The sequence below is a fragment of the Miniopterus natalensis genome, chromosome 10, assembly GCF_054644295.1.
Source record: "Miniopterus natalensis isolate mMinNat1 chromosome 10, mMinNat1.hap1, whole genome shotgun sequence".
Classification (NCBI taxonomy): Eukaryota; Metazoa; Chordata; class Mammalia; order Chiroptera; family Miniopteridae; genus Miniopterus; species Miniopterus natalensis.
This window is the reverse complement of record NC_142090.1, coordinates 52,828,482-52,852,424: the sequence shown is the minus strand read 5'-3', so window position 1 is coordinate 52,852,424 and position 23,943 is coordinate 52,828,482. Positions and strand designations below refer to the sequence as shown.

Sequence of the window (23,943 nt, the reverse complement as noted above, 5' to 3'; positions counted from 1 at the left end):
ATGTAATCAAAATGTGATTTTTTTTTATATCTCTAACAAAAGTGGTACATAAGAAATTGCCATTATACTTAATTATATTTTTACTTACTATTATTTAACTAAAAATCACCCCAGAATAATATGAATATATTCAGCCAATAACTGATTATAAGTATTCTCTCTTTGTAGAAAGATATCTAAGGACCTCTGTAGTCTATAATTTTCAATTAGGCTAGAAAAACTCAGGCTCGTTGAACGAGATAATAATATTACTTATGTTTGTTTGAATATGCTCACTTAGAAAGAAAACCAGTCACAGAGTCAGAAGACTTCAATATACTTTATTTTATACAAATCATTTTCACATTCATTATCTCATTTGATTTCTAAGTAGAGGTAATGTATGTAATGTAGAGGGACATTTGACAAATGACAATTAAAAAAAAAAAGGAAACACATATTATGTGATTTGCCCATGACCACATATTTAGTAAGAGTTGGAGTCAAGCTCAAATTTCTTTCTATTTCCATACATTACATAACATCAGATCTAAAGAATTATGTCTTCTTAAGTAACATGGAGTATTAGGCTTTATCACTAATTTGAAAAAATGTTTTTGATCATATTCTTAAAGAATAACTTTTAACCCTAGAAATAAGTTCACATACTATTAACTGAATCTTGTGTGTCTGAAAAAAATATCTTAACCCACCACCATGGGAAATGGGAGACCTGGATGTGTTGATTGTATCTGCATATGTTGGCAAAAAAAAAAAAAAAAAAAAATTAAAAAAATTTGGACTGTGACCAAGACAAGTCCCCTCCTAACTAAATTTCTTTTCCAGATTGGTTTTAATTGCTTTTCTGTGAACAAATATTCCCCTGCCTTAAGTTAATGGGAAAGAGTTTCAGTGTAGAGGGTTAATAAAATAGGAAGAGTGGGCTTGAAGAATGGCCCCTTTTAAGATTCCCTAGATAATGGGGCAACCGTCAGGTATTCTAGCAGATTGGAGGGGGGAACATGGCTCCTTTAAGGACCCTCGAGGCTGGAATTCGATAAAGTATAGAGAAGCACTCTATCCCTGAGAAGCAGGAAAGGGAAAACAAACTGAGCTATGTAAAATATTGCACATGATTTGCCAAATATAGACACACCCAGGTTTCCTATTCCACATGAGGTTAGAGCTTGCATTGCACATAGCAAATGTGGCCTTGCTCTGACCCAGATCATGCCATGAGGGAGGGACCAGCCACTCTGAGAAGCAGTTCTCTTTTTGTTTGTTTGTTTTTTGAAGCCCTACACTTCCTTATAGTGGGTACACTGGGCTATTAAAAATCTTAAGGAACCTTTGTGTAGTGTTTCCTAGGTGAAGAACCACCCAACACACACTGTGTAATTAAAATGAAAACAAAACAAAACATCAAACAGATTTTTTTGGGTGTTATGCTTAAATAAAAACTTTTACCGCTATAAATAATCGTTGACATGCTGTTTATTGAAACATGTGTCTGAAAAAAATATGCTAACTCTTATAGATAATGAAGCTAAAGAATGCAGTTTTTATCTTTAGGCAGAATAACTAGAGCCAAATTCTAGAGGAACCTAAATTTATGTCTGCTGACTCTCAAGAAAAGACGAGTGCGTATTCGGTTTATGGTAAAGGATCTGCTTGACCACATGCCACAACCCGCCAGCAAAAGGTTACGCATCCCATAGTTCCCTTTTGTTGCTGTGAAGTATTTGCTTGCTGGAGCATGTGACACACACATGGATGGTGCAGAAAGTCTTTGTTCTTAATTTGCCAGAATGGTGTGGTCAGGCATTTGACATTCTTTTAAATTCCATTTAAATAATTTTATCTCAGATAAAATACTAACAGCTTTAAAAAAAAAACGAACAGGCTCTGCAATGTATAAAGAGAAAGGAGAGGATTGGAGGGGGAAAATGGGCATCAGAAAGCTAGCTAGGATTACTTGTGTTTATTAAGTGTTAGCTACGTCTGTCATTTACCAGAAAAGAGACCACAAATTCCAGTTTCTATCCGGAACTGATAAAGATAGGTAGCATGTAAGGTTATGTGTTTATTTATTTATCAGATGATGACAAGGAAATGACTACACTGCCCAGCACAAAGCAGAAAGTAGCTCATTGCATCACTTTGTTTTCCTAACTATAAAGGAGCTACCTAGTTAATTTGTGCAGATGTGATCCAGAAGATTAATGATGCCTAAAGGATCTTGAAGAAATAATTTAAACTCAACACATATTTTACCTTCTAAATACTGAGTCGATACACATCTATACTTTTTAAGTTGCCCTAAGACTCAGACTTTCTGAGCAGCAGCACGCTCTTCTGCAAAGCTACCTGGAGGCAGTGGTGGTGGTGGATGCTGTGGTCGTAAGTTTGGTGGCTCGTTGAGTTTATTTAAAGAATTTAGGAGGCAGAACAACTATTTATTCAACAGCTTGAAGATACTTCCCCTATGCCCTTCCTCTGTTGACTGGCCAGTCAAAATGATTTGCTCTATGTTAGAAAATTTTATCACTTTATTGACTTACCTCTTTTTTTTTTTTTTAATGCTTTAGTAAATTGCTTCTTTCTCTGAACTACTGTTTATACTACTGTCCCTGAGCTTACTTTTTAAAAAATGTTTTTATTGATTTCAGTGAGAGGAAGGGAGAGATAGAAACATCAATAATGGCATTTAGGGCCCACCTGGGATAACTCAGGGACTCTCTTCATCTCAAGGTCCTTAATCACATCTGCAATAATTTTACCACCTAAAGTAACATTCACAGGTTCCAGAGATTAGGTCCTGATATCTTCTGATTTCTTTGGGTGACCATTATTCAGCCTATCTTCTTTTAAAAACTATTTTTAATGTATTAAATGTTTACTTCCATATTTTTCCAGGCCTCTTATAATTCCCCCTCTCTCTCTCCCTCTCTCTTTCTCTCTCTCAGAATCTGATAGACTATCTTTGGTGTTTGTCTTACAATATTTACAATGAATACTACTATTTATTTTGGGATCCTGAATATTAGCTACCATTTAGATATCAAATGGTTAGATAAAACACTTGAGGATCTATATATTTGTATTATAGTTACGTATACTACTTTTAATTGAAACATGATTAAGACTAATAATACTAGAAGAAAATATGGATTCTGTCTAAACAATTCTAGAAAAAGTAACTGTTCTACCCTATGGTATCAAACCTTAATATTTACTTGGAGGTGGTAAATGTTTTTATAACTACTATTTTTTTTATTAAATTTATTGAAGTGACAGTGGTCAATATGAACATATAGGTTTCAGGTGTGGGTTTCATTACAAGATCTGTATTTTGCTCTGTGTGCCCACCACCCAAAGTCATATCTTCTCCCATCACCATATATTAAGACCCCCTTTATCCCCTCACGCTCTTCCCTGTGGCAACCACCACACTGCTGTTTGTGTCCACAAGTTTCAGTTTTATATCTCACATGTGAATGAAATCATATGGTTCTTAGCTTTTTCTGACTGACTTATTTCACTTAGCATAATATCCTCAAGGACCATCCATGTCACAAATGGCAGTTTCATCCTTTCTTATGGCTGAGTAGTGTTCCATTGTGTACATGCACCACATTTCTTTACCCAGGGCTCTATCGCAGGACACTTTGGTTGTGTCCATGTCTTGGCAACCGTGAATAATGCTGCAGTGAACATAGCGGTGTATATATCTTTGCGAATATGTGTTTTTTAGTTTTACGGGTATATACCTAGGACAGGGATTGCTGAGTCATATGGCAGCTCTATTCTTAATTTTTTACTATTTTTAAAAATCAGAATAGTCTTTACTTAGACTCCTAATGATGGATGTACTGACCGTGTGTGGATCTCTACCATGTGTGGAAGCATATTCATCCAAAGATGGCTTCACAAGATGATAGAAGTCAGTAATATTTTGTCTTTAATTCTAACTCCTCGGATTTTATGCCTCACATCTCATTATATCTCTATAAATACGTAAAAAATAGTATAACCACAATTTTTTTTATGATCCAATTTTAAACTATGAAAAGAAATTGCTACCAATAAAATATAATTGCTTTTGCATTTTTATTCAGAAAGATAACCAGATGCTTTAAAAAAATGAATTCATTATACAAGATTCTCAAAACTTATTCTGTGAGCAATTATTTAAACAAATAACTGTTCTAGCATTTAAAAAATATCATTAATTACCCATGTCTAATATTTTTCTTTAGTATTTGAATGTAAAATGGGTATGCTGCATGGATACATCAAAAGGATTATTTACAAAGTGTTTAGTGGGTGAAGTTGCCTGTGGGCAAAGGAGCATAATTTATTTGCCAAAAATTTTGGGGAAAAATTTTTATATAAAATGTCTAATGTTTCACATATTGAAAAATAATTTTCTGAGGATAATTAAATTTTAGATTAACTAAGTTTTACATACTTAATAAGCTTTCAATATATTTTGTTTTACCTAAAGCAAATATGCATAGTTGCACAATCATGGAATCCAGCAGACGATTCTGAAATATGTTAATTTATAATTTGTATTGAAAAAAAATCATTAGTATTATCACTATAATACTTTTCGTGGTCTACATTCTTTAGCTTCTTGGATCTGAAACATGACTTAAAAATCATTGTAGTTTCACAGATATGGTTAAAGGAGACAGATGCCTATATATGTACTTTTGTAAACAGGTTTATGTATGAGGTGAAATATTTAAAATTGTTTTGAAAAACAAAATTAGCATATGAAAACTTTACATCTCTATTTTTATTTGTAAAAAATTAAGTCATTTAATATTAAATATGAATGATAACTAGTAGTCCATTCATAAGCTATCATTCCCCCTTTTCTACAAACCAAGGGAGTTGAGACAGCTGATTGAAATACATGAGCACAAATTAGTTGGAGGTAAAAGGTAAAAGTGTTTAAGTTTAAAGTGGTTAGTAATATGTATTAGTAAAAGTAATTCTACAGTTGTTTACCTAGAATAGTATGGTGAACATGACAATTTAATAGAGGTGTGATAACATAGCCCATTAGACTAAAAATCACAAGATATTAAGATTAACTCATATTAATAACTACTGATATACATATATAGATTGGCAAAAAGATAAATGATACATAGAAAAATAGAGATATACATTAGGTTTATATTGATTTCAGAGAGGAAGGAAGAGGGAAAGAAAGAAACATCAATGATGAGGGAGTCATTGATCAGCTGCCTCCTGCACGCCCCCTACTGGGGATCAAGCCAGCAACCTGAGCATGTGCCCTGACCTGGAATTGAACTGTGATCTCCTGGATCATAGGTTGATGCTCAACTGCTGAGCCACACCGGCCAGGCTCAGTAGTGTACTTTTTTTTAATTTTTATTTTTGTTTAAAATATTACAGATGTCCCTTTTTCTCCCCAATGACCCATTCCACCCCATCCCATCCCCCTCCCCAGTTCCTCTCCCCACCATTGTCCATGTCCTTGGCTTGTACATAAATGCACATAAATTCTTCGGTTCCTCTCTCCCCCTCCACCCACTCGCCCTCCTCCATCCCTCTGACATTTGTCAGTCTCATCTATGCTTCCATGTCATTGAATCTATTCTGTTCATCAGTTTATTAAGTTCTTTAGATTTCACATAGAGGTGAGATCTTGTGATGTTTGTCTTTCTCTGCCTGACTTATTTCATTTAGCATAATATTCTCCAAATCCATCCATACTGTCCCAAAGGATACAGTATCCTTCTTCTTTACAGCTGCATAGTATTCCTTGGTGTAAATGTCCCACAGCTTTTTTATCTACTCATCTACTGATGGGCACTTGGGCTGTTTCCAGATCTTAGCTATTGTAAACTGTGCTGCTATGAACATAGGGGTGCATGTATTCTTTCTGATTAGTGTTTCAGGATTCTTAGGATATATTCCTAGAAGTGGGATCACTGGGTCAAAAGGCAGCTCCATTTTTAATTACTTGAGGAAACTCCATACTGTTTTCCATAGTGGTTGCACCAGTCTGCATTCCCACCAGCAGTGTACTAGGGTTCCCTTTTCTCCACATCCTCGCCAGCACTTGTTTGTTGATTTGTTGATGGAGCCATTCTGACAGGTGTGAAGTGATACCTCATTGTGGTTTTAATTTGCATCTCTCTGATGATTAGTGACCTTGAGCATTTTCTCATGTGTCTCTTGGCCAACTGTATGTCCTCTTTGGAGAAGTGTCTATTCAGGTCTTTTGCCCATTTCTTAATTGGGTTGTTTGTCTTCCTCTTGCTGAGTAGTATGACTTCTATGTACACTTTGGAAATTAGCCCCTTATCAGATTCATCCTTGGCAAATATGTTTTCTCAGACCATGGGGTTCCTTTGTATTTTGAGGCTGTTTTCTTTTGCTATGCAAAATCTTTTTAGTCTGGTGTAGTCCCATATATTTATTTTTTCTTTTGTTTCTCTTGCCCGAGATGTGTCAGTGAAAATTCCACTATGTGGGATGTCTGTGACTTTACTGCCTACATTTTCTTCCAGAATTTTTATGGTTTTGAGACTTACATTTAAGTCTTTCATCTATTTTTGTTTATTTTTGTTTATGGTGAAAGTTGGTGGTCTAGTTTCATTTTTTTGCATGTATCTGTCCAGTTTTCCCAACACCACTTATTGAAGAGACTCTTTACTCAATGTATGCTCTTTCCTCCTTTGTCAAATATTAACTGACCATAATGGCATAGGTCTATTTCTGGGGTCTCTGTTCTGTTCCATTGATCTATATGCCTGTTGTTGTACCAATACCAGGCCTTTTTGATTACAGTGGCTTTGTAATACAGTTTGAAGTCTGGTAATGTGATCCCTCCCACTCTGTTCTTTTTTCTCAAGATGGCTGCAGCTATTCAGGGTCTTTTTTGGTTCCAAATAAATTTTCCAAATGTTTGTTATAGATCTGTGAAATATGCTGTTGGTATTTTAATAGGAATTGCCTTGAATTTATAAATTGCTTTGGGTAGTATGTACATTTTAATTATATTAATTCTTCTAATCCATGAGCATGGTATATTCTTCCACTTGTTTAAATCTTCCTCTATTTCTTTTTTCAGTGTCACATAGTTTTCGGAGTACAGGTCTTTTACATCCTTGGTTAAGCTTATTCCTAGGTATCTTATTTTTTTAGTTGCAATGGTAAATGATATTGCTTTTGTAGTTTCTCTCTCTGAAAGTTCATTGTTGGTGTATAAGAATACCATTGATTTCCAGATGTTGATTTTGTATCCTGTTGCCTTACCAAATTCATTTATCAAATCTAGTCATACTTTGACAGAGTCTTTAGGGTATTATATGTACAATATCATGTCATCTGCAAGTAATGACAGTTTTACTTCCTCCTTTCCAATTTGGATATCTTTTATGTTTTCTTCCTGTCTGATGGCTGTGGTGAGGACTTCCAGTGCTATGTTGAATAAGAGTGGTGAAAGTGGACATCCCTGTCTTGTTCCTGTTTTTAAGGGAAATGGTTTTAGTTTTTGCCCATTGAGTATGATGTTGGTTGTAGGTCTGTCATATATGGCCTTTATTATGTTGAGGTATGATCTCTCTATTCCCACTTTGCTGAGAATTTTTATCAGAAATGAGTGCTGGATTTTGTCGAATGCTTTTTCTGCATCTGTTGATATGATCATATGATTTTTGTCCTTCATTTTGATTATGTGATGTATCATCTTTACTGATTTGTGGATGTTGTACCAGCCTTTGCATCCCCAGAATAAATCCAACTTGGTCGTGATGTGTGATCTTTTTAATATATTGTTGGATCCAGTTTGCTAGTATTTTAGTGAGGCTTTTAGCATCTATGTTCATCAGGGATATTGGCCTGTAATTTTCTTTCTTTGTAGTATCTTTATCTGGTTTTGGGATTAGGATGATGCTGGCCTCATAAAAAGAATTTGGAAATTTTCCCTTCTCTTGAATTTCTGGAATAGTTTGAATAGAATAGGTGTTAATTATTCTTTGACTGTTTGGTAAAACTAGCCTGTAAATCCATCTGGTCCAGGACTTTTCTTTGCTGGGAGTTTTTTGATTACTGCTTCAATTTCATTCATTGTTATTGACCCAATCAGGTTTTCTGCCTCTTCTTGATTCAGCTTTAGAAGGTTGTATGCTTCTAGGAATTTGTCCATTTCCCCCATGTTATCCAATTTGTTGGCATATAGTTGCTCATAGTATTTTCTTACAATCCTTTGTATTCCTGTTGGGTCGGTTGTTATATCGCCCCGTTCATTTCTGATTTTATTTATTTGGGTCCACTTTCTTTGTTTCTTAGTGAGTCTGACTAAAGGTACATCAATTTTATTTATCTTTTCAAAGAACCAGCTCTTGGTTTCAATGATTTTTTTGTATTGTTTTTTAGTCTTTATGTCAATTTCTGCTCTGATCTTTTTTGTTTCCTTCCTTCTACTTCCTTGGGGCTTTTCTTGCTGTTCTCATTCTAGTTCTTTTAGCTGTTGTGCTAGATGGTTCATTAGATCTTTTGATTGTTTCTTGAGATAGGCCTGTAATGCTATGAATTTTCCTCTCAGGATTGCTTTCGTCATGTCCTATAGATTTTGAGTTGTTGTCTGTTCATTTTTGTTTCTTTCCATGAAGTGTTTGATTTCTTCCTTGATCTCATTGGCAACCCATTCATTGTTTAATAGCATGTTATTTAGCCTCCATGTGTTTGAATATTTTTGAGTTTTTTTATAGTGGTTGATTTCTAGTTTCATGGCATTGTGATCTGAGAAGATGCTTGATATGATTTCAATCTTCTTGTATTTGTAGAGATTTGCCTTGTGCCCTGACATGTGGTCTATTTTTGAGAATGTTCCATGTGCACTTGAGAAGAATTTGTATTCTGCTGCTTTGCGATGAAATGTTCTGTAAATGCCATTTAAATCCATTAGGTCTAGTGAGTCATTTAAGATCTGTGTTTCCCTGTTGATTTTCTGTCTTGATGATCTGTCCAATGCTGACAGTGGGTGTTTAAGTCCCCTGCTGATTGTGTTGCTGTCAATCTCTCCCTTAAGTCCACCGAGAAATTTTTTATATATTTAGGTGCTCCTATATTGGGTGTATAAATGTTTATAAGGGTTAACCAAGCACAATTTGTACTATATTTGTTCATTTTCCCAGTGTGATATGAATAGTTGATTTTAATTTTTAATGTAAAAGTAGCCATTGCTTTTCAAGTGTTCTTTTCAAACATGCTTTGTAACATTTACAGCATTCAGATTTAATATAATAATTTCAAATATGTTAGAACCTGATTCATAGAAAGTATTTTCCTTTATCAGGATGCTACAGAAAAAGATATTTTGTTTACTTTCAACTCAATCATTGCTACCTTAAACATTTCACTTGATTAAAAATTCACTCTGACTTTTAACAATATATTAGTATTGAAGTAGTACATAGTGCAGTGTTTCACATTTTCCAGTATGAATTACATTATTTTACACTTTCTATTTTTACATCAGTCTAAAAGGAAAATGAAGCTTGTTTATCCCTCCCACAGTTAAACAGGTTATACCTGTTAAACTGATGAGAAAACCAAGATGGAATGATCATAATTGTCTTGGCTTTTGTCATATAGCCAATTAGGGGTGATGGAAAGCTGCAACTCTGATTTCTTGCCCTTTAAGGTCACACAACTAGTAAGCAATGGACCCATTTTAAACCCATGTCATTTGGCCTAAAATCCAAACCATTTAGTTTCTGACATAGTTTTATTATTAGAACTTGTTGAAACTCTGATTTCCAGAAAGCATAGAACCTAGAAGTTACCTGATTCTGGAGGAAGTTTTAAAGTTAGTTGAAGCATATTTGAATATGCAAGTTGAAGACATGCCGGTGTTTAGTTTTAGTTAGTATTTCAACTTATTTAATCACACCACAAACATGTGTTAGCATATAAATTAATATTTTGACAATTATACTTTCATTTAGATAATATAGTTTCTGTGAAGTGGTTATTTCTTTTTGAATAATCAGCTTTCAGAGGAACACTGCTCACTGCTACCTGGAAAATAATTTCTTTCTCATTTCCTCTAGAAATCTCGTTCATACTGTTACCTGTCCTTATGGTGTAGACTTTACTCTAGCTGCAGTTGCAAGTACATAAAACAGAGTTTATTCTTGTATTACTATTACTAATTATTGTATTATTTTCCATATAAACAACTATAAACTTACTTTTGCCCCACCTTGTATATTTCCCACTGTTCTGTACTCAAGTTTAATTAAAAATGTAATCAACATGCTTCTGAGGCACTCTCATCCACTCTTCCCCCCAAATCATCTATGCTCCACCAAATCTGGCTTCCTTGGTATTTTCCATACAGCCTTGCTATTTGTCCATCTAGTGACCTGGGATACTGCTATCTTCTTTTTATGGATGAGTTCTCTGAGAGTACTTCAGGCAGCAATAATTTCCACTCTCAACTCCATTGCCACTGAACTTCTTTTAAAATAATCCCTGAAACATGTCTCTCTCAATTGTATATGGGTTTCGGTGCAGTATTTTAACTGTAGTACACCATAGTGACTAAAGACATAGACTCCAAAACAAGACAATCAAGGGAACAGTGAAAAATTAATAATTACCTGTATTCTAAGTGAATGCCAAACTCCTTGTATCAGTCAAATTAATGTCACAGTTGGGAAAAACCCACAGACACTTTAGGAAAATGTGGCTCTTTATTTATGGCTAGTGGAGTAGTGAGGAGATGAGTATAACTCGTTAATGAAATATGAAGTTTCAAGGGAAAGTTGAAATGATATCTTGGAGAAAGGACTTGGAATGCCAAGCTAATAATATTATTTCTCTCTTGCAAGAGGGGGCCATTATAATCAGGAATCTAGCAACTTAATTTGATGACTCTGTGACTGAAAGAAAAGGGAGCTACAATCTCTAGTAGGAGACAACTTTGGATATCTAATAGAGAAGTGATTAATATCCAAAATAGTCTAATATAATTGGGAGTGTAAAGGAAATAACCCCTCATCCAAAACCTGACTTCATTGCCCACTGACAAACATATGATAGGCATACAGTCAACACAGATATGGTCACTAACAATGAGGCATAAGGGAAAGGAAGTGCAAAAAGCCTGGAGTTTTAAACCCAAGCAAAGGAGAGGACAGTGATGCATTTAAAACTGAAGAAATAGGAGAATGCAAGTTTGGAAGGAAAATCAATGAATTCCAATCTACTCCTGTGGAGTTGGAAGCTACTTCATGTTTGCTTTGTACAGTAAACAACCGGTTGTTAGGTGTGTAGCTATGATGTTTATATTATTTGATAATCATTCAGTAAGGGTGATATTTGAACTTGTGAGAAGGAAGTAGATTAGTTAAGAATATGTAGAGTGAAAAGATATGCACTCTCAACATGGCACCTAGAAAAAGTCTGTACCTAGGGGACAAGTGGAATAAGCTAGTGAAAGAGCTTAAGATGCTATGGTATGAAGAGTAGTTTAAAATAGTCATGCTGTTAATAAAGACAGCATACTCAACCACTTCAAATTGTTGCCCAAGAATAAGGCATCAGTGGGTTCAATGATAAATTCATTGATAAGTGATCTTTACAACATCCATTTTCATAGAATACTTAAAGTCAGGCACTAGATTTTATTTTGTTTAGGGACAAAAGTGAAATAAGTATTAAAACAATTGTATCTAGACTACCATTTGTCTAAAAATTAATGTACGTTATGTGATTTTTAAATTAAAATAATATATATTCATGCAGGAATTTAAATACTGAGAAGTATGTTGAAGAAAATTCAAGAAAGAACAAAAGATATCAAAATCATTCAAAATTTTTAAAGATAAAATAATTATAATTCAGCATTTTTCCAAACTTGTATGTAATTACACACAAGATGCATATATATGATTGCATATATTAGCTATACACTTACATATATATAACTGAACTTAATGTGCCAGTTTATCATATTTCATTTCACTCAGTAATATAGTAAAGATATTGCCATTGTAATTAATATAAAATTCATTTAATGGCTGCATTCTAGTCCACTATACTTACATAAAATAATTTAGCAATCATTATGTACAAATAAAAACATCCATATTTGTGCATTTGTCTGATAATTGCCTTTGGGTCATGCTAATAATGGAATTGCTGTTTTTAAGAAACACATATTTTTAAATAGTTTTCACACATATTACCAAATGCTCCTCCAGACCGTTTACATTAAGTTGCACTCTAGGCAAGTTGAAGTAAAAGTTTTTCCATATGCCAAATGTAGACCACAAGGACAGAAAAGCAACATTGGGATATTAACTGATATTAATTAACATTTCTTTGCAATAGGTACAATTACCTTTTTTACCCGATGCTCTTCAGCACTGTTCAGCACTGTTCAGGAACAAAAATTCAAGAGGTTAGCCTAGATTTTAAAACTGAAATGACACACACTGCAGACAGAAGGTCAGAGTGAGTAAGGAGCAATTTATAGATGTGAAATTGAGGAGGAAACTGCCAGCTATTCAGCCTAAAAGTAACAAAGACACAGTGAGGGCCAGGGATGAGCTGCAGGGGTTAGGGGGGCTGGAAAGGGAAGTGTCTGCACGGAGAAATGGGTGCGTGCGACAGAAATGGATTTCTTTGGTGTAGAATTGGTCTAAGCATTCTAAGGGCTGGTGGAAAGGCTCCTTGACTTGAATGTGAAGAACTAGAACAGAGGAGAGTAATGGAAGAGTAATGTGATCAAAGTAGGCCAAGTGAATGGGGAAAAGAGAAGAGCTCCAGGTCCTTGGTGAGATAAATACAAATAAATGGGCATCAAGAGCTGAGCAGTTATTGATCAATGATAATAGGACAGTCATCTCAATATGGCAATGAGGAGTGAGGAGAACACTCACCCCTCTTTAAGCATTCAGGGGTATGAATGTGGGGAGGGTTTCAGAGTAGAAAGCGTTATCAGGATTAGGTCAGGTTTTAGTTCAGGTGAGGAGATGGAGAAAGTGCTCTAGAAAAAGTTTAAATGATAGGATTTTAAAAATTTTCTAAAAGATCTGGAATAGAGGCAGAACAAAATCCACTGTAAAAGTGTCCAGAGAATGAAAACAATATGGTTTGATTGCCACCACACCCCCTACCCCCACCCCAAATCAATGTATTTACTTTTGTGCTGCTTGTTATTGATTACTTATGCTGCATTATGGCTATGAGGTCAGCATTAAAACAAATGAATGAGCAAGACCAATTAATAACTGTTGGTCTACAATACCTTATAGGGATGAGCCAGTTTTTTTTTTTTTTTTACTATAGAATCTAGCATTCACATGACACCCACAATATTTTAGATTTACTATTAATTAAATGTACCTTATGATTTGAACAGACACTTAATGCTGAGTTCCTACCAAGGCCCTGAGCTTTATTAAATGCACAGTTGCCTCTTTGCATGGCAGAATTTGACAGACAAACTATTGGGCCTTTAGAAAACACAGCAGAAAATACTATTTGGAAAATATTTTACTTCTTGATTTAGTGTAATATAAGGAAATGTAAAAGAAAATAAAAAGAAAAATCTCTGCTTAAAACAAGTGTTCAGGGAATGAGAGCATTAGTATATTACTGAATATATCACCCTGTGACTGAAATATTTTTCAAGGCTTTTAGATGGTTTTAGAATAGTTTAATCACTTGAATAAAAATTCCCCCATAAATTTAAATCATATTCATTGACAAAAGTCAATTTTCATTTTTTGTCATGGGCAAATATTGCATACTTGTGAATTTGTCTATGAAATTTTGCCACACAGAATATCCTGTAGTCTATATATATTTAATCCACAAAACAACCCTTTGAAGTAAATACTAGTTCCCTTATTTTTTTTATTTTTATGAAAAGATAAATACAGAGAGGTTAAACAGTGAAAATCGCATACCCAGTAAGGATGTGGGTTTGGGGTTTAAGACATGTTAAAAGTATTTCTGCTCACTAGAGTATTCACCAGAAACATAATTTTTACCCAAGAGGATAAATTTATGCAAGAAGAGTTTTGTTCTTGACCAATGAGTGTTTCAACAATAAAGAAGGATAGATTAAACTAAAGAAAGTACTGTATGTTTGAGAACTTTCATGTTGCCCTGACTTTTATCTTCAGTCAGACCAAATCTTTAGGTCAGCTAATAGGACATGGAAAGTCTACAAAGTTATTGAAATAACCTGAATAAAAAGTAGAACAGCTCCAAGAGCATTCCACCTTAATAATTTGTCATTGTTTTGGCTTAAACAACACTCTTCATTAAATTAATTCTTTGCAAGTTAGTATATGCTAAGAAGGGGCTTGAAAATATCAAAAGCCACAGAGATTGTCTAAGGAAAGAGCCGACCCTTGGCGCTGACTCCTGGAAAGAATCTGAGGTGGTGCCGAGAAGGGAAAGCACCTAGAACAGCAAAGACGACTAAATGTTTGTGAAATATGAATCTATGTTTGTGTAGAGCATTCTTTTACATTTAAACAGAACTTGGAGGTATTTCAGTAAAATGAATGAAAATACAAACACCAAGTGAGTTTTGTAAGAAAACTAGCAGAAAAAAATAGAAAGGAAAACTTGTCTCAGACAGTTCTGTGGGGTTGAATACAGTGTTTTCCTAGGTACTGGGTTTAAAATGAAGAACATTTCAGAAGAAGGGATAGTATTGCTCTTACAGAGGAATAGTTGTTGGGTACAAGCTTGTTAGTGTTGTTGTTCAAATCTATATCTTTACTGGCGTGTGTGTGTGTGTGTGTGTGTGTGTGTGTGTGTCAGTGTCTGAATGAACAATATGTCATAGACATGTGCTCAAATCTGTTATTTGGTCATGAATTTTTACATTTAGGTTTGGAAAACTGGATGCTTTTGCTTCCTATATTTTGAAACTATGCTTTCAGTTCCAGGCAAATTAATAAATATTATATTTATTGAACTGAATCATTTGTCATATTTGGTGAACCTCTTTAAAGTGATGTTTTTTTAATTTTTTATTTTGCCAAATATTAATAAAGCTCTACCAACTTTCTTTTAATAAGTATTTTATTTAATGATTATCATATGTATATGCACATATGCATACATATATATTTATATCCTTTTGTTTCCAATTCACCTCTCTCTTCTCTACTAAGAACTGAGACTAAGAATTCCATTAAATCCCCTGTGGGGAGGGTGTTTTTCTATTTTTCCAAAGTGACAGGATCACTTTTCAGGATCTGAGGTGATTTCCTACACAACCTGGCCTTGGCTTTGTCTCCTGTCCCTTACACTCAGCCCATTAAAACACATACTCCTACTTAGCAAGCATAGGCGGATGTTCCCAGGGTGCTGATTTATCTAACAGAATTCAGACTTTCCAGACCTTTCTGGCCTCAAAAGTTTTCTCATTTTTTCTGCAACTTATTTGTAGATCTGCCACATTGGAAGCATTCCCTGTGGATATCTGGTATGCTATGTTAATTAGCATTTAAGTACTGTAATAATGCTCTCCTTAAAAATTAAATGGGGAAGAAAGAATCTCATCTTATTATAGAATTTTAGGATACTATTAACACCTTGTTTTATTATTTTCACTCCCTGAAAAAAACATCATCTAAGAGCTTCTCTGCCTTTTGATCAACTTAATTTGATAGCGACTCATGGTATCTTTCTGTCTAACCCCAGAGATTCATATCCCTGGCCTACAATATGTGCTATTACAAGATTATAATGTCTTCTCTCTATATACACATACTCTATAGATAGACAGTTATTGGCTACTTCTATGATCCAGGAACTGTGCTTGGAACTGACCTAATAAGGAACTGAACTAAATAACATTTTTATGATCAAAAGGGTCAAAGGATATCTAGAAAATAATATGGTAAAAAAACCATTTCACTACAGTGAGATACATGCAAATAAGTATATGTAGGTGCAGCACCAAGGTTGGTGTGAGTTCCTATGTCTGTGAGATTCAAAACTGGCTTCAGGGAAGTATCAGGTGAAAAGATTTTTCAAGTATAATTAGGACTTTTCAGTTAGAACCAGGGCAGCCATGGCAATCCAGCCAAGCGATTAGATTTGTTCGTAGATACTTCACTGTGATATCCTAATATGGGGGGTAACTTGCAAATATGTTGGAATAACTGGAATAGACTGCTAACGGAAAAATGTTAGAAGATAAAATTAGAAATACTGACAAGAGCCAGATCATTAAAAGGTTTTATTAGAAGGCTAAGGAAAAAGAAGGCATTGAAAGACTTTGTGTAAGAAAATGATATTAAGTTTTCTTTTTAACCAGATAACTGTGTAATCAAGGCTACAAGATTTGAGGTTATTGTAAAAGTATAATCTAGAGAAGTTGAGACACCAAACCAAGCTGATGGTAGCAGGGATTGGAGTAGAGCCAGGCAATGTCTGGTTAGACAGCGAAATCATAAAAGTATGGTGATTGATTAGGTAAAATACACTGGGACGTGCAAGAGCTAAGATAACTGAAAGGTTATGATGACTTTTGGGATTTCAGGATTATCATGTGCATTGGGGAAAGATACAAATGAAAGAGGAGTGCTTTATTTGGGATAATAATCTATTGAAATTTGCCCCTATTGAAGTTGAATTCCATAGAGGATATCTATGTGGCTGTGTTTCCAAAGCAGATGGAAATATGAGTTTTGGAGTTTGAAGGAGAGTTATAGGTCAGAAATATTGATTTGGAAAAAAATCAGAATATACATAATAGTAGAAGCTATGGTAACATTTTAAAAGTGTTTAAGCTAAAAGAAGAAGAGGGCCAAAGAATGAGGATATGATGAGGCAACTCAGTCAATGGACCTGTGAAGTATTCGAATTCCATGGGAGATCTGTGATGGAAAACAAAGAATGGGGAAGGTTCAGATAGGAATTTCAATTGATTGAGAGTGTCAGATGACAGAGAATTGAAATAGGATGGAAACTGGATAATTAGGAGTTAATTAGTGACCTACTTAGGCCATCCAGTGTACTGCTGAGATCTGAACAATGAGTGGGGGTAAAATTGGAGCTAGTCCTAGTTGACTCATCTTCTGGAAAGTTGGCTATAATTGGTTCATAGCAAGATGGGGACAATAGGGCAATGAATGCCTGGGGTGGGGCGGAGCTGGGTGCACAGGGGTAAGGGGATAAAACAGAGGTCATCTGTAATACTCTCAACAATAAAAATAAGTGTAAAAATATATATATTTCTATTTTCTCTCTAGTTCAACATTCACTGTATTCTACAGTTCCCAATCCACTTATGACTCACATCTCCATTTGCTATTGGATCATGCAAGTACTCTTCATCTCCCCATTTTAGAGCACACCTGTGTTCCTATATCTCTGCATCCCACCAACCCAGCCATATTTTAGCATCCATACAGGCAGAACAGAAGTTCTTATCAAAGCATTAAGGGGGTATTCATGTTTAAATGTTTCCTTGTGTCTCATTATCTGTTGCCTTTTCTTACCAATCCCAAGTAAGATTTCAACTACACTCTGCCCATCACACACACATCACCTACTAGCCCCCAGTAGCTAAGAAAAAGGAGATTACTCAGAGATGAGGATTTCAAGCTGGGCAGAAGGGCACATTTCTATAGAAGTCTGGTGGTAGAATTACTTTGCATAGGAAGGATCTTTCTACAAGGGGTGGGGAACCTTTTTCTGACAATGGCCATTTAGATATTTATAAATTATTTGCAGGCCATATAAAATTATAAACTTAAAAATTAGTTATGAAAAAAAGCTTTTAGATTTATTGAATTTTGAGTGCCGCCTGTAGTTGCCTTGGCGGGGCCAGACCAAATGATTTCATGGACCTTATACAGCCCCAGGCCCTGACTTTCCCCACCCTTGTTACTAGTCCATGGAAATCAAATCACACTGGTGGTCCTACTCAGTAAAGAAATAATCCACTCCCCTAGGCATCAGGACTATACCTTTAAATAGAATGCATGTAGGATTGCTTACTCAGAGTTATTGGAAAAACACTCCTCTGGAGACTATAGGAGTCCTGTTTTCAAGGGCAAAATTAATTTAATACTAAAGTGGCTTTGATTTACCAGAGTTCAATTGAATAAATTGAGGAGATGGATAGAAGGACATTTTTAGTCAGTTATTTCATTAAAATTCACTTTGTTTCTTCAGATGTCACACAAGACACACTTATCCAAAAAATATACAGTTTTAGTTCTGCTGTTGTTTCAAGAAAGGAGATAGCAAATAAGTGCTTGTTGTGTCCAAGTCAGGATCACATATCTTGCCTGCTTTGAGGTTGACAATATCCTGATGAACTCTTCAATCTCTCTTGAGAAAGACTTTGTACAGCAATCACTTGTATTTTCTTCTGTGCTATTGAATCTCTCTTTTTTTAAAATAAAAACCCAGCTGAACAGAGAAAACTGGTTTTCTGCCAAAACCTGTCTAACTTGTAACCTATGCGGTTCATTTTAAGACACTCATTTATCATTCATAAATTAACCTTGTACAGGATAGCTGCTCTCATTTCCATTGCCTTTCTGTTCTATGAAGAATAAACTCAAACATTAAACAAATAATGAGAGTTGAATCTGTGAGGCATATTTAATGCAAAGAGGATTTTAATGGCATCCTTATAATTAAAGGCATTAATAACTGACTATAAGTCTTCATTCCCAAATGCCACAGCCATTAGGAATAGAATGATATGTAATTTGTACTAAATGATTTTAAGAACCTTGTGCCAAAATCATCTTGCATTCTTTTGGTTTCAAATATGGGTTATTGGGGAGTAGCAGATATCAGATATTGATTATTGAACATAATCATAAATATACTATGCAGAATGGTTTTATGTTTGAGTCTTTGCTTTTTAATTGGAATATGGTATTACCACCTTGATATTGGTTATAAATCTTTGCCCAACTATTAAGTGGCACTCTAAAAAACACGCTTATTTTAAATAATAATATTATATCAAAAGTCTTGATTACTGGGCAACAAGCTACATTGAAAAAAGTATAGATGTGAAGATGTGATTTTTTACTGCATAAATACCTATTCTTGTAAATTATGCCTTGTAACTGTATTGTAGACAAATTTTCAAAGTGTCTCAAAAAATTCTATGGAATATTTGCAAGCCTGGGTTCTCCCAGCTCCTGCTTTTTGTAAAGCTTTATGGGCTCAGCTTGTACATTTAAAGGCATTTTCTTTAAGACTTTCTTATAGGAGAGTCCATAGCAAAATGTGTGATTTCTGACACCTTCCTGTTCCCAACAGCGCCATTCTGAATTTATGTTCCTAGTCCCGAATCCTGCTCTCTAGGGATAGAGACAACAGAATGTCTCATTTAATAGTTAATTTCTGATTCTCCACCCCTTGAATACTCAACCTTCTTAAATATTTGGTGGAATATCATTTCACACTTAGACTTACTTCAAGGTGATTTACTATCTTTTCGAATGTTCTCACACAATGAAAATCTACCTCATATACAATATGTATATTGAAGTTAAATAAGAAGATACATTTTTATATGGCTTTCAGTTATGCTCTCAGGGGAAATTTACCACATAGCCAACTAATAAATAATAATGTTTAAACTTGGCATCCACCACTGTTTAAGTGCTTCTCAGAAATTAGCCCATTAATCTTCTTGTGACTGCTTGTAAAATAGACAGCAAGTTATCTTATTGTTCCCGCTTTCTCCTATTATTCCACTTCAGCTGCCTAGAATTCTATACTGTTGTACCCACATTCATACAGGCAGATTTCTTGTCTGTACCTCCAAAGAACAGAGCACACAGGGCATCTGGACCTCTGTGCTTCCTTCTGTGAGATGATCCAGGAGTTGACATCAGGCTCTCAGGGTTCTGTTTCGATGGTGAGGCACATGACTGGTGCAGGCAAAGTCATTGAATATATTGCATGAGCTCTGAATCAGTGAAAATCATCTCTCTAGTTTATAAACAGAGCCTTGCTTCTCCCTTTTTTTTTGTGGGGGGGGGTCCTATGATCTATTTTAAAATAAAAATTTAAAACTGAGGTGCTAGATAACTTTTATACAGATAGAAAAGTATAAATCCTAGTGGATATAGGCCTGGATTTAAAGAAATTATGCCTTGTACACCCAACTTTTTAAATTTTCAAAGTGCCCATAGAGCGCTGATTCTCAAACTTGTATAGGCATTAGAGTGACCTGTGGGGCTAGTTCACAGTAGGAATTCGTAAACCTCACCTTCAGAGTTTCTGACTTAGTAAGTAGGGACCAGACATTTAGATTTCTTTATTGTTGATATTATTACAGGTGTCCCCCATTGCCCCTCCTTGCCCCCCTCCACCCATACCCCACCCTCCCCTCCCTCTGGCTACAACCACATTGTTGTTTGTGTCCTTGGGGTATGTATATATGTACTTTGGGTATTCTCTTCACCTTCTTTCATCCCTTACACTTCCCCTCTGACATCTGTCAGCCTGTACCATGTATCCATGACGCTGTTTCTATTTTGTTCATCAGTTTATTTTGTTCCTTAGATTCCACATATAAGTGAGATCCTGTGATATTTGTCTTTCTCTGACTGGCTTATTTCACTTAGCATTTTAATCTTCAGATCAATCTATGCTGTCACAAAAGGTAAGAGTTCCTTCCTTTTTGCAGCTGTGTAGGAGTCCATTGTGTAAATGTACCACAGCTTTTTTATCCACTTATCTACCAATGGGCACTTGGACTAAAGGAAGCCCTGAGATCTCTTTTGCATTCATTCTTTGCTGGTTGTGAAGGGGCATTCCACTAATGGTAGAACAACAAACTTTAAAAACTGGCTTTCTTTTTTCTTTTTTTAAAATATGTCTTTATTTCAGAGAGAGAAAGGGAGAGGGAGAGAGATAGAAGCATCAATGATGAGAGAGTCATTGATCTGTTGCCTCCTGCACACCCCTGACTAGGGATCAAGCCCACAACCCGGGCATGTGACCAGGAATCGAACTGAAATCTCCTGGCTCCTAGGTCAATGCTCAACCTCTGAGCCACACCTGGCCAGGCAAAACTTGCCTTCTTACTCTCTTATGGCTCACTCAAAGGGACTAAACGTGCCCTACCAGAGTGGCTCAGCTGGTGGAGTGTGCACTGAAAGGTTGCTGCTTGCTTCCCGTTCAGGGCATTTACCTGGGCTGTGGGTTCATATGGAATGGTTCCTAGGGAAGGCAGCCGAATGATGCTTCCCTCTCTCAATCCCTTCCTCTCTCTAAGCATGCCCTGGGGTGAGGATTTAAAAAAAGGGATAAACATGCTTTCAAAATAGATAAACTTGTTTGAGGATTATTAATATCTTACCACAACTCTGGATGTATTATTCTTGTTTCCCAGAAAAAAAAGCCTATAACATATCCAGATTAGGTACAATGTGTGAGATATGATAAAATATTTCTTTAATTCTATATTCAGGTATAATTATTTATATTCAGAGCTATGACCACAAATTCAGATCTTCTAATCATGGTTCATTTTTTTTTTTTTTTTACTGTATGTATGATGCTTTTCTAGAATTATATTACATCTGAAACCAAGAATAAGTTATACAAATATTAGAAGTCACTGACTATAAATCAGAAAAATTAATTCCATTTTTTCTGTGAAACACTATAGGTGCTATTTTCAAATATTTCCTATTAGGGCTATAAGAAATCTGTTCTCATTCTGTACTTTCTGATTCTTCCATTCCCCAACTTCCTTCAAATGGCTTAGATTTCCAGTATTTATTCCTGAGTAGAATATAAAGCAGGGTCATCTTATTTTTATAATAGGAATTGAACTATTAACTTATTTTATGCAGTACTGATGGCTCACAATCCCCAAACATTCACAGATTCAAGGGGAAACCAATGACTCAATTAACTTCTACTTGAGCAGTTACCAGTTGTTGGGAAAATGGTCTGTGTATAAGGGGGGCATTATTCACTTGGAGATTGACACATGAACACATGAAGTCACATCCACCTCCCAGTGAATGATGTGACAACAAATATTATTTATTTCATTAGTGGTACTTGGAAGGGTGATCAAGGTGTCCTACATCTCTCTCTCTCTTGCTCTCTCTCTCTCTCTCAATACATTGCCTAAGAAGAAACTAGAATGGAATGGACTTTGTCTGTTTAATGGACTGTGTATAGTTCTTACTGTATATTTTCATGGGAATGTTTTAGTTCTGTGTCAATGCTCATTCATCATACTGCTGTTTGTTTTTTAAAACCTAAATAGAGCAAAAGATTAAGTGACCTTTTACTCTTTGGTATATTTACCAGGCAATTTCTTATAAATAATTAAATCTGGAGAATTTGGGAAAGTTGTAAAAAACACCTTAAATCCCTTTGTTTCATGCAGAGAATACAATTAGTACTGCAAAGCTTAATTTTTTAAAAAGTTTTCTATAATTCACGAAGTAGCAATCTTTAATTGTGGGCAGAGCCCATGCCCTTTAAGTTAAATTTTCCAGTTGAGAAAATATGATAATTTATTTAGGAGCATCATCTCTTACATAGGTCACTTTTATGCTCTCCTCTATCCATTTGTATAAATTAGTTGCCTTTAAGTTAATGTGAATAGAATATGAAGAACAGAAAGCAAATGTTGCCTTCAAATAAATGATTATGTTAAAGATGAAGAGAAGTGCATGAGAAAATGATAATCTAATTTGTTTATCCTCAGCATCTGAAAAATGTACAGTTGTGGTAAATTATTTTATTATCTTTTTAAAGGTATATATATATATATTTCTATAGAAGCCTTTTAAGATACTTCTTGGCCATGTACTTTTATTCACATATAGGTTCTTGTTTTTGGCAAGATTTCATTTTTGTAATTAGCCTATGTATACCTGGATATATATTTCAATAGAAGTAGAAATACAAACCTGAAGGTTTTTTCCTGGTGAACACTGCAACTGGGTTCAGTTAAGATAAGATTTCTATTTTATTTCAAAACTATGATATCATCTTATCTTTCCTAAAGTTCATGATATCTGAAATTCTCTAGATATCATGTTAATTTTATTATCTTTATTCCCCATATTGGTTGCATATGTTGAAGCCTTAGCTTTTCACATAGATATAAAGTATTCCCCTTCAGAGCCTGTGCCATACAGTTTTTCAAATCTCCATTCTAACTGGCAAACACTTACGTATAGAAGCACACTATATGTTGAGTTGAATCTTGAAATGTAAGTAATTTAATTTTTATTTTTTGTGATGTAATTATATGTAATCCCATCAAATGAATTTATGTAAAATAATCATAACATTTGGAAATAGATTATTAGTAAGATTTGAGCTCCATCAGTGGGTTAACCTCTAGATTAATCACAAAAAGAACAGTTTATAGACCAAGGTTGGACAAGTGTGCATGAGCACATATGTGCGCACACACACACACACATTTCTCTATAGAGAATGGTGAAAAACCAGTTTTAATCCTCTAATGTTTTTTTCTTCCTACTCCACTTCTGAAAATATTAAGTAAAGCTTGCTATGACTATGACTTTTGAGAGTTTTCTGTCAGCTTAACCTCTTCCCTTCTCTATCTGTACTTGTCAGCCTTCTAATGAGGGTGCAAATCTCTTCTTAGTCCACACCTGCTTCCTAGGTGGCCATGCTGAAAGATTCTGCTATAAAATATTTGTTGCATAATGTATCAAGATTCTGTTATGATAAGCAGATGTTATATTCAGAACCATTTTCAGTTGATTTCATGTGTGTCTCTGGCATAAGAATCACCTGAGAAACTTACCAAAAATATAGATGATTATGCTTCACACCCTTGGATCCTGAGTCAGAAAGTTCAGAGTGATTTCTACCTAGTTGTATGTTGAACAAACATACCCAGTGATACCAACACACAGCCAATTTTGAGAACCATTGCCCTAGCAC

The 23,943-nt window shown here is 35.0% G+C and overlaps 1 protein-coding gene across 8 annotated transcripts in view; it reads left to right on the top strand.

Annotated features, from left to right (window-relative positions):
• Positions 1-23,943, top strand: part of SEMA3A (semaphorin 3A) — a 437,330-nt gene that overhangs the window by 183,612 nt on the left and 229,775 nt on the right. The gene's annotated exons all lie outside the window — the stretch shown is intronic.